Below are 15,476 nucleotides of genomic sequence, written 5' to 3'. Positions count from 1 at the left end.
CACCGCAGCAAGAGGAGGAGGAGAGGAACTGGGCTGTACCACTCCATCAGTGAGAACAGGGGGGTGCAGTGCAGCTCGGGTGCGTGTGCTTTCTTTCAGCTTGAACTGGTGTAATGCTTGTTGCATTGAAGTTTTATGTAATTTTACTTTATTGACGTCATGTAGGTGCTACAGTCCCCAGCAAACACAGACAGTTATTATCCCGGGGCAATCATTCTTTATCATAAGAGAAGGTGCATTTTTGGGGAGTGCCTGAGCAGGATTTACCTAAACAGAAATGTTTTGCAAGCTCACTTGCATTGTAATGTCAGTCAAGATGCGTTACATCAAATTCCCACATACCTCAAAGACTGATTGGTATGAACCTGTTTATTGGTATAATAATCTATTATATTGGTATTAATAATCTATCTATCATCTATCTATCTATCTATCTATCTATCTATCTATCTATCTATCTATCTATCTATCTATCTATCTTGGAGTAAAAATATTATGTAGCTATATAAATTATCTAACAGTAAATAATGTATATAAATGATGCATCTAACTATATATATATATATATATATATATATATATATATATATATATATATATATATATATATATATATATACAGTGTGTGTGTGTGTGTGTGTGTGTGTGTATAGGCCTATATATTGTCTATTGTCTATCTATACTATGCAATGAAGTACTTCATAAATGTATGTATTGATTAATTGATTTGTTTCTCATCCATTGGCACTCCCTGCTGCTTACAAAGGCTTAAGAAATTAAGGAAATGACGTCGTTCCACGCCCAGCATATTCGGAGGAGTCTCCTCTGTATTCACTAAGCCCGTCCCAGCAGTGTGTCTGTGGTTCCTAAGCAGCGGAAAAGCGCAGCGTCGTACGTCAATAGCGCAGCGCCTCTTACGGCAGCCAACGAATGACGTGAACTACGCCAGGAGCGCACGCGGGAAACGGGATGCGGGTCCAGGATGCGCAACTGGAATGGAGAATCGCAACGACGTTGCTTCAAAGGAAAAAAGATCGGTAGCGAAGATATACAGCAATCAATCTGACTGGGACCTGCTGCTGCTGCGGAGGACAGCGCGGGATCTGGATCTACCGCACGATTTTACTACGCGGAGAGGGACTGTCACGGAATAAATGTTTGATCCGTGCGTGCGTGAATATTTCTGCGGTTTGAGGGGAATATGGAGCGGCTTCTGACGCGACGCGCGCTTGGAAAGGCGTGAAAATATCGGTGACGTTACGGCGGAATGTCAATGAAACTGAGGCGATCGATGTGAAATAAAAAAGCTGTTTCTGGACAGCCGCGATTAGACACATCCTCACTCCTTCATGTGTTTGTGCGAATGCAAACGGGACGCCGCATTGACGGGACTGTAGCTGTTCTGAGACCCGTGGCTGGCTCGGAACCGTGATCTGGGTCGGTCCTGCGGTTCGGTGTGTGTGTGTGTTTGCGGAGGATGGGAGATTTAAGCGAGTTCATGCAGAAGAAGGTCTCGGGAAGACGCGCTCATACTACAGGTGAGTCTCTGTACGGGCGACCCTAGGAAAATTTACCATGGTAACCGCAGTTTCCGCCAGAAAAGCCCATTGCGCTAGCGAAAACAAAAAAACAAAAAACATTTGTTTTTGTTTGGATATGGTACATTTATTGCGATTCTTTGAATCAACTCTGAGTGCTTTAAGTACTATGGTATTGTCACCTGTCTGTGATTGTGTACAACTCAATAACTATAGCCTAGTCATCACAGAATACCGTTAATATTGTTATAGCACTTACGAAAATGACCATGTTTTTTGGGCATATACCTTGGTAGTACTTTGATTATCTTATAGCGTGGTATGCGAATATGGTGATCATTCTGTGCAATTTTATATTACTCAAAAAAGTACTGTGCTTTACCAGTTGATGCCATAATACTGCCACAGTCCTTTTAGGCATTTCAGATTTTCGTGGTATTACCATGTTTTATATATATGTATACATATATGTGTATGTGGTACTAACATGGGGTTCTTGTTGGAAGTACATTAGATTTTTGCATTATTATGGTGATCTTTAGTAAAACTTTAACCATAGTTTCATATAGAATATGACATTCATAATTCTTAAACTCACAATAGAATATCATACTCAATGCGGTTATTGCACAGAAAGTACCATAGTATTTCCAAGGCTATTTAAACCTGGTGTCATAGTGTTTTGTTGAATGTATTAATGTTTGTATTTTGCCGGGACCTATTGGTGAGCAATCTACATCTTAGTCATTTTTGAGGTCATACCTTTACAACCTGCGTGAATAACAGTGCATTTATGAAGGAATGGTTTTGCATTGCTGCAGGCATGTGAGCACACCCAGCATTTCTGGTACATGCCCAATTAATTACATTATAATGTGGTGAGTTAAGATTATGTTACTTGATTTCATTGCCGGTGAGGATGTCTGTCTTCTGACTCTTGCTCAGGATTACCTGAGCTTTTTGACAGCAGTATTGCAGATCTTCATGTCTACTGCACACACATAGTGTGAAAAGGAGAGTGAAGTTCTGAACCAGAAGCTTTTAATTCTTAATGGAGAGGTTGTGGTTGTATCTTCGAGGCTGGATGACGTCCATCAGTAGTTTGAAGGGGCCAGCAAATGCATGTATGCTGTCAGGGGAAATTGCTGTCAATTACTGAGTGCAGCTTTTTGTATATGGACAAAAGAGCATGTTTTAGGATGATTTTGTTGTTGTGTCATTTAACTGATTTAACCCTTTGAACAGATTATCAACTGATTATGGGATCTTAAGTGGTTGATGTCCATAATCCAGTGAGCAAGCTGGCTGATGAATGATAATATGGGGAAATAAGTTGCAAATAACATGCACGGAAAACTGCTGCTAAAATGAAAGCAGACAATGAGCGCTGTCTATTGATGACAACTGTTAAATCTAGGCATAATGATAACTTACATTAATCGAAACTGATGCGACTGATGCAGATATGGCCAAAGATCAGATGATTATTTGCCGGTGCGAAATATTGTTTTTTTATCATTAATGTATGCATAAGTGCCTTAAAAGTCAACATGTAATTAAATTAGACCTTTACATATTTTCAGAAACTTCACGCATGGCTAAATTCTTGTATGAAATGCCTACTTCTTACAATCCAGCTAATTTCAGATGGATGAAATCATATCACACCATACTGTTTTTTTACGGTTTCGCTTGGAAATATCATGCGTTTATTGTGAAAAGTGAAGGTCCAACTTATTTATATTATGCAAATCCTTCCTTTATATAAAGCAAGCATATCTTATTGGACTGCTATGCTTTTATTTAACAATTTTATTTAGTAAGATCTCATAAGGACTTGTTTAGTTAAATACTTCCAGAAAATGTTTTTTTTTTTTTTTTTTTTTTTTTTTTTTTTTTTTTTTTTAATATCATTTAAAAATTTCAAAACACCTGTATTTATTTATTTTTTAATATATTGTATTTTCTATTTTATTTTATTCTGATTTATTTAATTTTTTACAACTCAGCTGGAAGAAAATGAACAATTTTTTAATAGGAAAAACCAACATAATTTGGAATTATTGGAAGTAATGGAGTTTCACTGTTTTCACTTTTAAGAGATGCTTCTGAAGGTTTTACCAGTTTTCATAATGTGATTTATGTGATAAATGTATTAAATCACGAAATAATTTAACCATCGTGAAGCCCTACTTCTCCACCATACCCCAGCAGAACAACTCTATTATTATTCAATCAAAGGCTGAGTGTCTTGTGTGGTACTGAGGTTTAGATGGGGTCTCGAAATTGCCAGGAGGCTTCATTTGGTCTTCTGAAGCAGGCTTACCTCCCATATTAGACTGTATTGAACACACTTGCGATTAGCCAGTCAAGAGAGGCATAAACAATCCTCCAATCAAAGGATGTCCTTTGTAGGATAATACAGTTTATAAAGAGTAACTGTTATTTTGCCCTCAGTCTTTCCAGTCTTTGTTCACAGTGATGCAATACACAGACTTGAGAAATGATTGCAAGATTGCAGTGCACTTCCTCTGGTGCGTCCTGTACAGTGATTGCAGAAATATTGATCATAGCAGTACTAACTATAAATAAAATGTTTATTAAATATTATATATCTTTATACATTAATTATAAATTATACCGTTATTATTCCTAAAACTCAATTTAGGTTTACTGAAAATAAAATAAAAATAATTTCCAATTATTTAATAAAACTCTCTCTCTTTCTCTCTCTCTCTTTTTTTTATACAGCAGATGGAAGTAAAGAAAGAATTTCTGCATTTGTAATTACTGCCACTGGGCCTCATTAATGAAACACAAGTGGAATGAAATTTTTTGTAAATAATTTGTAGAACAATAGATTGAGTGCACCATTCAGTTGGCTCATGATTCTTGAATGAGATCCAATGTCAGTGTTTGATCTTCAGTTTAGCAGTTCACCACGTTTCACGTTTGCAGATCTGTGTTGTGATAAAACATTGATGGTGTGGAATTTGTCGTGTGTACATGATATCCAATCTCTGTAATATGATGCAGGCAAATGTTCTCTAAAAATATAGCTTTCTGAAAGAACAACAGGGATATTGTCCCCTAAACATCCTACAGTCTATCACCAAAAAAAAAAAAAAAAAAAAAAGGCAAAGACCATCAAGAGAATGTATGTGGCCTAGAGAAATATAGCAGTCAGACTGCTTAAATTTGTATGAGCTTCTGTAATACATTATTGAGTAATGCATAGATCTTCAGGGCTCAGATAATTTTTATTACAGCTCTTCCTTTATGTCTTTTATGGTGCAGTGAAAAAAATTGCAGAATCATGCAAAAGTCAGGCTTGACTCTGAAGTTCATTAACGTAACTGATTGCATCCTATATTTCAAATATCTAGATTGCTTTTAGTGGTTGACCAGTATAATGTGGGTCATTGTCGTCTGTCCTCAGTTCAACAGCACGTTGTTCATCTTACAGCGTGAACCTGTTCAGGCAAATCTGGGTTTTATTTTAAACTAATTGACTCTGGGAGTTAATCATCACCTCACATTGATTATAATGGCCCCGGATTATTCAGGATTCCCATCAGTGCTGGCTTTTCCATCTCCGGTCAGGCTTTTCAGTCAATGTCTTGAGTTATAAAGTGATTCATGTATGAATCAGTCCATTGATTGACGTTTTCTTTGGTGTTATAGTCATGCAATGTGTGGAAGTGCATTCATGATCGATAAAGCTTCTAGTTACAAAAATATTCTTGTGCTTTATGTAGAACAAGAGACCATGCATTCTGTCTGCACTGTTTTGTAATTGTTTGTAATTTTTTTTGTTTACACATGTATCCGACGGGCATCACAGATCATTGTGTTGCAGTTAGCAGATTTTTTTTTTTTTTTTTTGGTCATCTCACGTTACATTTTTATGACACCATATTGAGGGTTAATTTAATTTGCCTGTCTTCCTATTTTCTCCCAAAGAGTTTGTGTGGCATTATGTCCAAAAATAGACCCAGAAGCATGAATGAACTGGTTGATAATGGCCATTTAGATTAAATATTGTGTACAATTTTACTTTCACAATTATTTTTTTTTTTTCAGCAATTTTGTGTGCATTTGCTGTCATTCATTGTTCTGATGTTGCTCATTTAATGATATTTATTTTTTATAAGTTAGAATATGCATAAGTATAACTAAATTATATTTAAAATATGTATAAAAAATCTTCTTGTGAGCTGCTTGATTATAGTCGGCATTGGAGATGGACAACATTGATACCAGAAAAAATAGTAAAATATTTTCTCATCACTTCAGGCTGCTTTCATTAATGACTCATTTGTATGAGGTGTTATGGATGTACAAACTCATAATACAAGCATTAGCATATCATTCATATTAATAAGGCCACTGAGTGAGGCTGGATGTACTTTTACAAGCTATTATTTTGCTATCTAATGCAATGACATTCAGATGTTTTCAAGTGTGGCTCAAGCACTTTTTGGGGGCCTCTGTAAGTGGGCGCCATGATATCCCACCGATGCTTAACTGAGGCTTTATCAGGAGGATTGCATGACATTAAAGTTATCCGAAACCTCATTTTACAACAGGATAATTGTTTGAAATACTTGTCATAAACAAGCAGGTCATGAGATTTCCTTTCCTCAAGTGCAGTTAATCCACAGAAGGAGTAGATTATTTGATGACGAGTCATTTGGATAGTCATAGGGCAGATATTTCTTGAGGCGGCGTGGCAGTCTGAAGGTACAGTAATTGACAGGTCACAAGACTCGTTTTTTGAGTTACAAACAGCTACACACTGTTGCTAATTTGCATGTAGAGCGCAGGAGTGACTGCCCACTTTTTGTTGCTTTGCTTCTGGAAGTATATTTCCTGTTTATTTTCTACATAGGAATTTTTAACCAAACCAGCTAACTCAGAGATAAATCATAACGTTACAACCTTTAATTTGATGCAGAAGTATTGTGCAAATATTTAAGCTTGCTCATGTTTGAAAATCAGAAAAAAAAGACACAAGCACAAGTCCGACACATGAGGGACGGTATGTGCTCTTAGATAATCATCTCATGAAGCAATGTGTGAATGACGTAAACAAAACATACCATTCTGTACTATACTATACTATACTATACTATACTATACTATACTATACTATACTATACTATACTATACTTTTACTTAGAGCCAAGCAATCGATAATTGATAAGCATAAAAAATCTATAGTTATATTTTATTTTTGTTGTTAAAAATTAAATGATTTTTCAAAGTGAAAGTGACTTCTATGATAATGTATATGTATGTGTGTGTATATATATATACATATATATATATATATATATATTTATATATATATATATATATATATATATATATATATATATATATATATATATATATATATATATATATATATATATATATATATATATATATATATATATATATATATATATAGGATCTCTCTTCAGGGTTGTAGGTATTGTAGTTCTTTTATTACTATTTTTAAATGACTTTGTAATATCACACTTGGTTATACATTTTTAACCTACAACCCACTTATACGGAAATATTTTATAATAAAATATAAATAAATTTGTATTAATATGTCATTTAATTATACATTTATTATACATTTATTAATTTTTATTTAGCTTTTTTTTATAATTTGCATTTTTTTTATACATCTTGTTTGCTATATACTATATTTGTTCTGTTCGTACAGAAAGAATGTATACCTCTAATATCATTGCTTACTAATCATTGTAGGTGTGTCTTGAAAAGACTCTTCGTGTTATTGTTAAAATTCAGTATCTGCAGATTTTTATCATGCCACCAAATTCATTTGCTGTGCCCTCAAATTGAGATGATGGGCTGTGTGTCCCAAGTTGAAGTATTTTTAACTTGATGTGACATGCTTATATCAGGAGACGCTGAAAAACAACCAAAGGCATCTATCTGCCGCATGTGTACATATACAATGATTGCAAAATAGCGCAGGCAGAATGCAAGAACGTGTCCTGTGTGAATGTCTCCAGAGTGCACAAAGGCAAATATTCAGTCCTATGACAAGTACAGTGTTGATACAAGCAGCAAGCATGAAAGCAGCCAGCTGACTGTATCCTGCTCTGCTCTGCTCTGTCTTTCTCATTCTCCTTGCCACATACGCTACACTTTTTTCCCCCTGTCATGCCCTATTTATTTTTCAACATGCTGCGTTCCACCCCCTAATCGTTCCTCGGCATGCCAAATTGCCAATACATAATCCCTATTTTCCATTATGAAATCAACACTTTATTTGATGCGTTTCAGAGCCAGTTGCTGAATGTTTCCACTTTACAGCCATCTTTACAAACTTTTACCTTCAAACCATCCATTCTGTGTTTTTTTTTTTTTTTTGCCCACCGTGTCAATTATTGACCAGATTTGACCACGTCTATTTTTCCCTCACCTTCCTCTCGGTTCTGATGTTGTTTTGCATTCAGTCTTTCCACATTAAGTTACAGTTAGTCATAAACATAATGATTTTTTCCCCTCATAACTTTTGACTTTATTAATGGCACATTTTTCAGAGTAGGGAAATGTTCAGAGACATTTTCCATCACTTCATGCAGAAGGGCTTCATCAAATGTCTTTATTAAATAAATTAATAAAATCTTTAAATAAATAACATTTAGTTTAAGCCTACTTGTTTTTATTAGGCCTAAAAAAAGTTTAGATTTAAGATAATATATTCTGCAGTGTGTTTGTCAAAGACAAATAGACTGTTTTAAAATAGCTAATTAATCGGGATTGGGATGGTTTAGATGACAAAAAAAATCATTGTTACTGGCCGGAAAAATCCTGATTGGTGCGTTCCTACAGTTTTTATTACTGAACAATAATGATTCTCATAGTCAATTTGTTCTTGTCAGGAGCTGTTGGAAGTGTTTTCTGCAGTATATTTTGATGCTTGATTTAAAAAAAAATCTATAAAAAAAAAAAAATCTATAAAATTGTAGGGCTGTTGTGACCACTTTGATTTCCCAATTTCAACTAATCTTAATTTTTAACAAACCAACAAATTCAGATTTATCATGAAATTGAAACAATAACTGTAATTTTGATGCTTTTTAATGTGGCATGCGTGATCGCTGTTGCCATCGGTTCAGTTCAAGAGTTACTACTAGTTATAACACAAAAGAAATGTCTTATTTAATGTATGTTCGCATGACAGTCTTCATTAAAATAATTATATTTTAACAACAAATTGGCGAAAAAATTCCCATTTGAATAATTTCAGTTTTTATTTTAATTTATGTTATTACATCAAAAAATAAATAGCAATTTAATATTTATTAGTTTGTTTTCAATAAAAAAAAGTAATAGTTTGTGATGTCATGTATCAAGTAATGTACTAAGAGGGTTTCCTGTATATAGGTTAAACCAGGTTTTTTTTTTTTTTTTTTTTTACTTAAACATTTATACCTACTTGACCTGAAATATGAAATATTCTCAGTAAATCGAATCAAGAGCATTTGCATTGGAATCAAATTGAACCATAAAATCTTTGTCAGTGCCCAGCCCTATAAAAATCAGGGCTTTAACATGCAGGTTGAAAAGTTTTTAGTAAATATTAGGGCTGCACGATAAATCGAAATGGAATCGAAATCGCAATTAGACAGAAGCTGCGATTGTCATGTGTATTTTTCATTGAAATACGATTCTGTAATCAGCAGTTAATCTCCATCCAAAGGCCAGAGGGCACTCTCGCGCTGAAACCCCAAATACGCCTGGCACAAGAAACCCAGGAAATGCCTATAGCTGTAGCTGGATAAACAGAAGATTTAAAGGTGCTGAATTTAAGATTGACACCGAGTGGTTGAACTTGGTATTGCAGTGCAAATTTAAAACATTAGAGAGAGTTTTTTTCACCCGGCCCCTCCTCCTCAGACTTGATGCACACAGGTTGCCAGATTGACGACACCAACAAGAACGAGCGCACTTGACGATGAATGAAATGAAATATGCTGTGTTTTCCACCAGCTGGCAACCCGGGGTGCTGAAATACAATTGGGTAAACTGGCAGTGGGTAGGTTTCACAAACCAAAACAGAGACTGACATTCCAGCCCGGAACGCACACTTTCAAAGGAGAATAACTGACTGTAGCATTGTTTTTCAGATAAACAAGAATGTTAACGTAGCATGTTTCTTAAATATCTGCAAACGTATTATAGTATTTTCATTAGGGATGTAACGATTCACTCAACTCGAAATTTTCAAACAATAATAGAATGGTTTGACTTCAGTTTCGTGAAACTATACATAAAAATATCTGCATGAAACAGTGGATGAGCTGAATGAGACGCAGATTCACTCTTTCATTGGTTTCTGTTGTAAACAAAACAGCGCTGCTGTTTTTTTTATTTATTTATTTTTTAACAGCGCTGCACATATGAACTTTAGTATGCATTATACTGAGGCTAGATGAAAATAAAAAATACCATCTAAACTCTTCTAAAGACAGTAAGTTTCACCTCAGACATGCATTCATATAAACTCCTTCCCCTAAATGAATCGCGATTGGTTTTGCATCTCAACCTATTTGAATCATCACGTATTTGAATCAATTTTAAAATCGTTTATCGTTAATCGTTACATCCCTAATTTTTATGCTTTAGTAGAATAAAAAACTTATATACAGCACCTTTAACTGCTTTTATTGATTCAACATGACTAATAAACAGAGTTTGAGTCGTTATTTGAGTTGTTATTATTATTATTATAATTTTCATTAAAATAAAGTATATTGATAATGCAATGCCTTTATCACTGCTTAGAATACTATGAAATATGTTGTGTGTCTTATTCTGTGTAAGAAAGCCACATCATCTCACAGAAGGATATATTTCAAACACTCGACTGATGTTATGAAGTGAGTTTGGAATAAAAACATGTTATTAAATGTGGTATTTTCACATGCTTTCAGGTGGAGCAGCATTTACTACACAGAGCCGTAGTTCACTGAGAAGCTACGCAAACAGCTTTCATTGTCACAAATGATTTCTTCGATTTCATAATTGCGCAATAAGATCGTCTGCGAATTATTTTTATTTATTTTTTTGCGTAACTTGTCAGTGAACTACGGCTCCGTGTAGTAAATGCTGCTCCATCTGAAAGCACGTGATGATGATTTACAGCTGATTACAGAACCGGTTTTACTAACAAAATTCGCATGACAATCGCATTCGATTAATCGTGCATCCCTAGTTAATTTCAACCAGACATGAAATGTCCTTTGTGTTTTCACCATCTCTGTGTAGCTGCAGCCCTCTTTCTCTGTCTTTTCTCCTTTTCATCTCGCTCATCCATACTCCGAGCTTGGCTTCAACCACTTTTGTCCTTTTTTTAGATTGAGGACCATGTGCTACACACACCCACTCTCCCCTGCCTCTCCTCTCCTCTCATCACTTGCTCCAGATTCTTCCTTCCCTCCTTCTCTCTCTCTCTTCCTCCACTCACCCTTGCTCTCTCTTGCCTTCTGTCTTTTTTCTCCTAATTTTCATGCTAGTCCTCCTTTTCCCTGCATCCTCATCATGTTTCACTTTCACTGCCGCCCACTCGGCTCTTTCAGCATCTTCCAGCTCCACCTGCAGTGTGTGTGTTTGTGTTTGTGGATTTATGTCTGCTTTGAATGAGTGTGTATGCCTAAGTAAGTGTGAAGATGCTGTCTTTTACAGAAATGTATAGAATCAAAGATGATATGTGAACATTTTTGCATGATTTCTGCACTGATTTTTGGGGTGAAATCTTAAAAATGGATTTGAAATTGTAAAATTGTAAAAGTTTGGCTTTGGATAAGAAAGTTTCAGCAAATCCTAAAAGGCTTTGCACACTCATTTGTCATTAATAGACACTATAACAACTGCATATGATGGGCCCTCTCATTTAATAAAGTAAAACAGTGTATCTATTTTTAATTTAATGACAATATCCATTTCCCATATAAATACAATAAAAATTCCACATAAAAAAAAACTCAAAATAACCACACCAAACAAAATGTATTGTATTTTATGGTAACACAGGAAATAGTGGCAGGAAGTACACCATTTTTTATGCAGACTGACAAAACTAAGTTTAGCCACCTGGATTTGTTAGTCTCTGGCAGGTGGTATTAAGGGGAGGGACATTCATATTTTAGAAAGCATGTAATTAGACCAAAAGAATAAGGAGATGATGTCATCAATATTTTATTTTTGATTTTTCTGAAATAGAAAGACAATACATTTTAAATGCATAACTTCTGCTCACCAGTGCTGCATTTATTTATTAAAAAATACAGTAAAAACAGTAATATTGTGAAATATTAGTACAATTTAAATGAAATGTTTTCTATTTTAAAATGTAGCCTACTTTATTTCTGTGATGCAAAGTTGAATTTTCAGCATCATTACTCCAGTTTTCAGTGTCACATGAACCTCAGAAATCATTCTAATATACTGATTTGCTGCTCGAGAAACATTTCTGGTTAATATCAATGTTGATAATTTTTTTGTGAAATCTGTGATACTTGAAAAAAGTATGATACTATGAAAAAAGTTCAAAACAAAAGCATTTATTTAAGATAGAAATATTTTGTAGCATTTTAAATGTCTTTTACTGTCACTTTTGATCAATTTCATATATCCTTGCTGAATTAAATTATTCATTTAATTAAAAAAAATAAATATTTTTAAATATATCTTAATTAAAAACCAAATTTTTGATTGGTATATGCTAAAAATGATCTAGTAGAGAAAATGACTAGCATATAGATACATTTCTTTAAATAAATAACACATAAAATTCACAGTAAAAAAAAAAAATAATTAAAAAAATAATTTAGTGATTTTAGTTTTTATTAATAGTAGAAATAGTTATAGACTTTCATAGCAGAGAACAACCTTCCTGAGGACGTGAGCAGGATGTTTATATGATGAGAATGAATGTTGTTTTGTATTTACTTTAAGAGTTTTTGGTTTCCAGACGGGCTTCATATTAGCGTTTGGTTTTAGGGATGAGTCTTCGTAGATAGATGGATGATAGGAAAGAGAGAAACAGAGAGACGCAAGTGTGAAGGGAAAAGGGAAGATTGAGAAATGATGAACTGCTACCATACAGATACACTGAAACCATTAACAAACAGCCGCACTTAAACTCATTTACAATCTGTCCATTAAAATGTCAGGTCTGTCAGGCAGGAGAATGATTAAATAACACCTATATTAAAAATAAAAAGTATCTTTTTTTCTGAAAAAACACCTCATATATATTAAAATTCAGAAAAGACAACAACAAATCAACAAATTATGATTTATCAATCAGAGGAGAACTTTCGAATCATTGCTTTGTTTGTTTAAAGGGTTTGACAATGGTGCAAGTTTGGGGTAGGACTATTTGTTTAAACAAACATTGACAAAACTCATTGGTAAACCTGTTTAAAAACAATCATCAGTGGTCCAAGTGTTAAGATTAGTTTTGGTTTGGGATTTGAACACACTTGGATGTTAAAACCAATAAACCGTGGAAGCAGGAAGTAAATGTTAATTTCAGTTTGACCTGAACCTTTGCTCCACACCACCCACTAAAATGCACAAATGTTTTGGGGAAGTTCTTTGCCAGGGCGTATCCCTTTACCCCAATCCACAAAAAGATCAACAAAACATGTGGCCGTCACATCCTGTGTTATCATACATCAGCCATCTAGTTTTGTCTCCACAATACAGAACATTATCTGTGTTCTCTGAAAGTACCTGTTTATCGATGAAACGTTTTGGTTGAGATTTGTGTTGTAAATAGAGCGTTTTTGCCACACAATGAAAGATTGCTGGGTCAGAGCTTTACAATGTCTGGACTGAAAGCAGTATCCATGGAAACCATTAGTAGTCCTCCTTCACAATCGCAAGACTCTCTCTCTCTGTTTGTTTTTGTCTTGTAGTTACTGGTGATTGCTGAGGCAAGCATTACTGTTGCTCAAACTTAAGCTCAGAGATTTGAACAAAACACTCTTTTACATTGGCCATTTAGCAACCATCCTTAACACTGTAACATCTGAACTGCAACACCTTGACAAGTGGCCTAAACACCCTAGCATCTGCACTGCAACACCCTAAAAAAAAACACCCCGAACACCCTAACAACCTCAGTGCAACACCCTATCAACCCTGAACACTCTAACATATGCAGCACAACACTCTAACAACCCTGAATGCCCTAACAACTGCACTGCAACACCCTAACCACCATCCAGATCACCCTAACATATGCACTGCGACACCCTGAAAACCACTCTGAACAACCTAACAACTGCACTGCGACACCCTGAAAACCACTCTGAACACACTAACATCTGCACTGCGACACCCTGAAAACCACTCTGAACAACCTAACAACTGCACTGCGACACACTGAAAACCACTCTGAACACCCTAACAACTGCTGTGCGACACCCTGAAAACCACTCTGAACACCCTAACATCTGCACTGCGACACCCTGAAAACCACTCTGAACACCCTAACAACTGCACTGCGACACCCTGAAAACCACTCTGAACACATTAACATCTGCACTGCGACACCCTGAAAACCACTCTGAACACACTAACATCTGCACTGCGACACCCTGAAAACCACTCTGAACACCCTAACATCTGCACTGCGACACCCTGAAAACCACTCTGAACACCCTAACATCTGCACTGCGACACACTGAAAACCACTCTGAACAACCTAACAACTGCACTGCGACACCCTGAAAACCACTCTGAACAACCTAACAACTGCAATCCAACACCCTGAAAACCACTCTGAACACCCTAACATCTGCACTGCGACACCCTGAAAACCACTCTGAACAACCTAACAAACTGCACTGCAACACCCGGAAAACCACCCTGAACACACTAACAACTGCACTGCAACACCCTAACCACCATCCTGGACACCCTAACAAATGCAGTGCAATACCCTGAAAACCACTCTGAACACCCTAACATCTGCACTGCGACACCCTGAAAACCACTCTGAACACCCTAACATCTGCACTGCGACACCCTGAAAACCACTCTGAACACCCTAACAACTGCTGTGCGACACCCTGAAAACCACTCTGAACAACCTAACAACTGCACTGCGACACCCTGAAAACCACTCTGAACAACCTAACAACTGCACTGCGACACACTGAAAACCACTCTGAACAACCTAACAACTGCAGTGCAATACCCTGAAAACCACTCTGAACACCCTAACAACTGACACCCAAAAACCTGAAAACCACTCTGAACAACCTAACAACTGCAATCCAACACCCTGAAAACCACTCTGAACAACCTAACAACTGCAATCCAACACCCTGAAAACCACTCTGAACAACCTAACAACTGCAATCCAACACCCTGAAAACCACTCTGAACAACCTAACAACTGCACTGCGACACCCTGAAAACCACTCTGAACACCCTAACAACTGCACTGCGACACCCTGAAAACCACTCTGAACAACCTAACAACTGCAATCCAACACCCTGAAAACCACTCTGAACAACCTAACAACTGCAATCCAACACCCTGAAAACCACTCTGAACAACCTAACAACTGCAGTGCTATACTCTGACACCCTAATAACCCTGAACACTCTAACAACTGCACTGCAACACCCTGAACACCCTAAAAACTGCACTGCAACACCCGAACAACTTCTCATCAACACCCCTTTCATCCACACAAACCCCCTTGTTCAGCGACATAGCAACATCCTGGCAACATCGTAAACAACCTAGCAACTGCAAGGCAATGTACTTGACAGCAAGAACACCCTAACAACCACACAAAAATGCCCTTGCACCCACCCTGGACATCCTAGCAACCATATAACATTGGCCTGGCAACTAACCAAAACAGCCTAATATCTTCATAA

The 15,476-nt window shown here is 36.1% G+C and overlaps 1 protein-coding gene across 2 annotated transcripts in view; it reads left to right on the top strand.

Annotated features, from left to right (window-relative positions):
• The first annotated feature begins 846 nt into the window (after positions 1 to 846).
• LOC109076568 (diacylglycerol lipase-alpha-like) overlaps positions 847 to 15,476 on the top strand; it is a 38,291-nt gene continuing 23,661 nt past the window's right edge. The window contains exon 1 of one of the 2 annotated variants that reach the window (XM_042727263.1): positions 847 to 1,538. The gene's annotated coding sequence lies outside the window, so the exon portion shown is untranslated. The remainder of the gene's footprint in view (positions 1,539 to 15,476) is intronic. The other variant, XM_042727261.1, reaches the window with a different exon arrangement.

Source organism: Cyprinus carpio, chromosome B7, assembly GCF_018340385.1.
Source record: "Cyprinus carpio isolate SPL01 chromosome B7, ASM1834038v1, whole genome shotgun sequence".
Lineage (NCBI taxonomy): Eukaryota > Metazoa > Chordata > Actinopteri > Cypriniformes > Cyprinidae > Cyprinus > Cyprinus carpio.
Note: the sequence above shows the minus strand (reverse complement) of the source record. Positions and strands in the feature narration are given on the sequence as shown.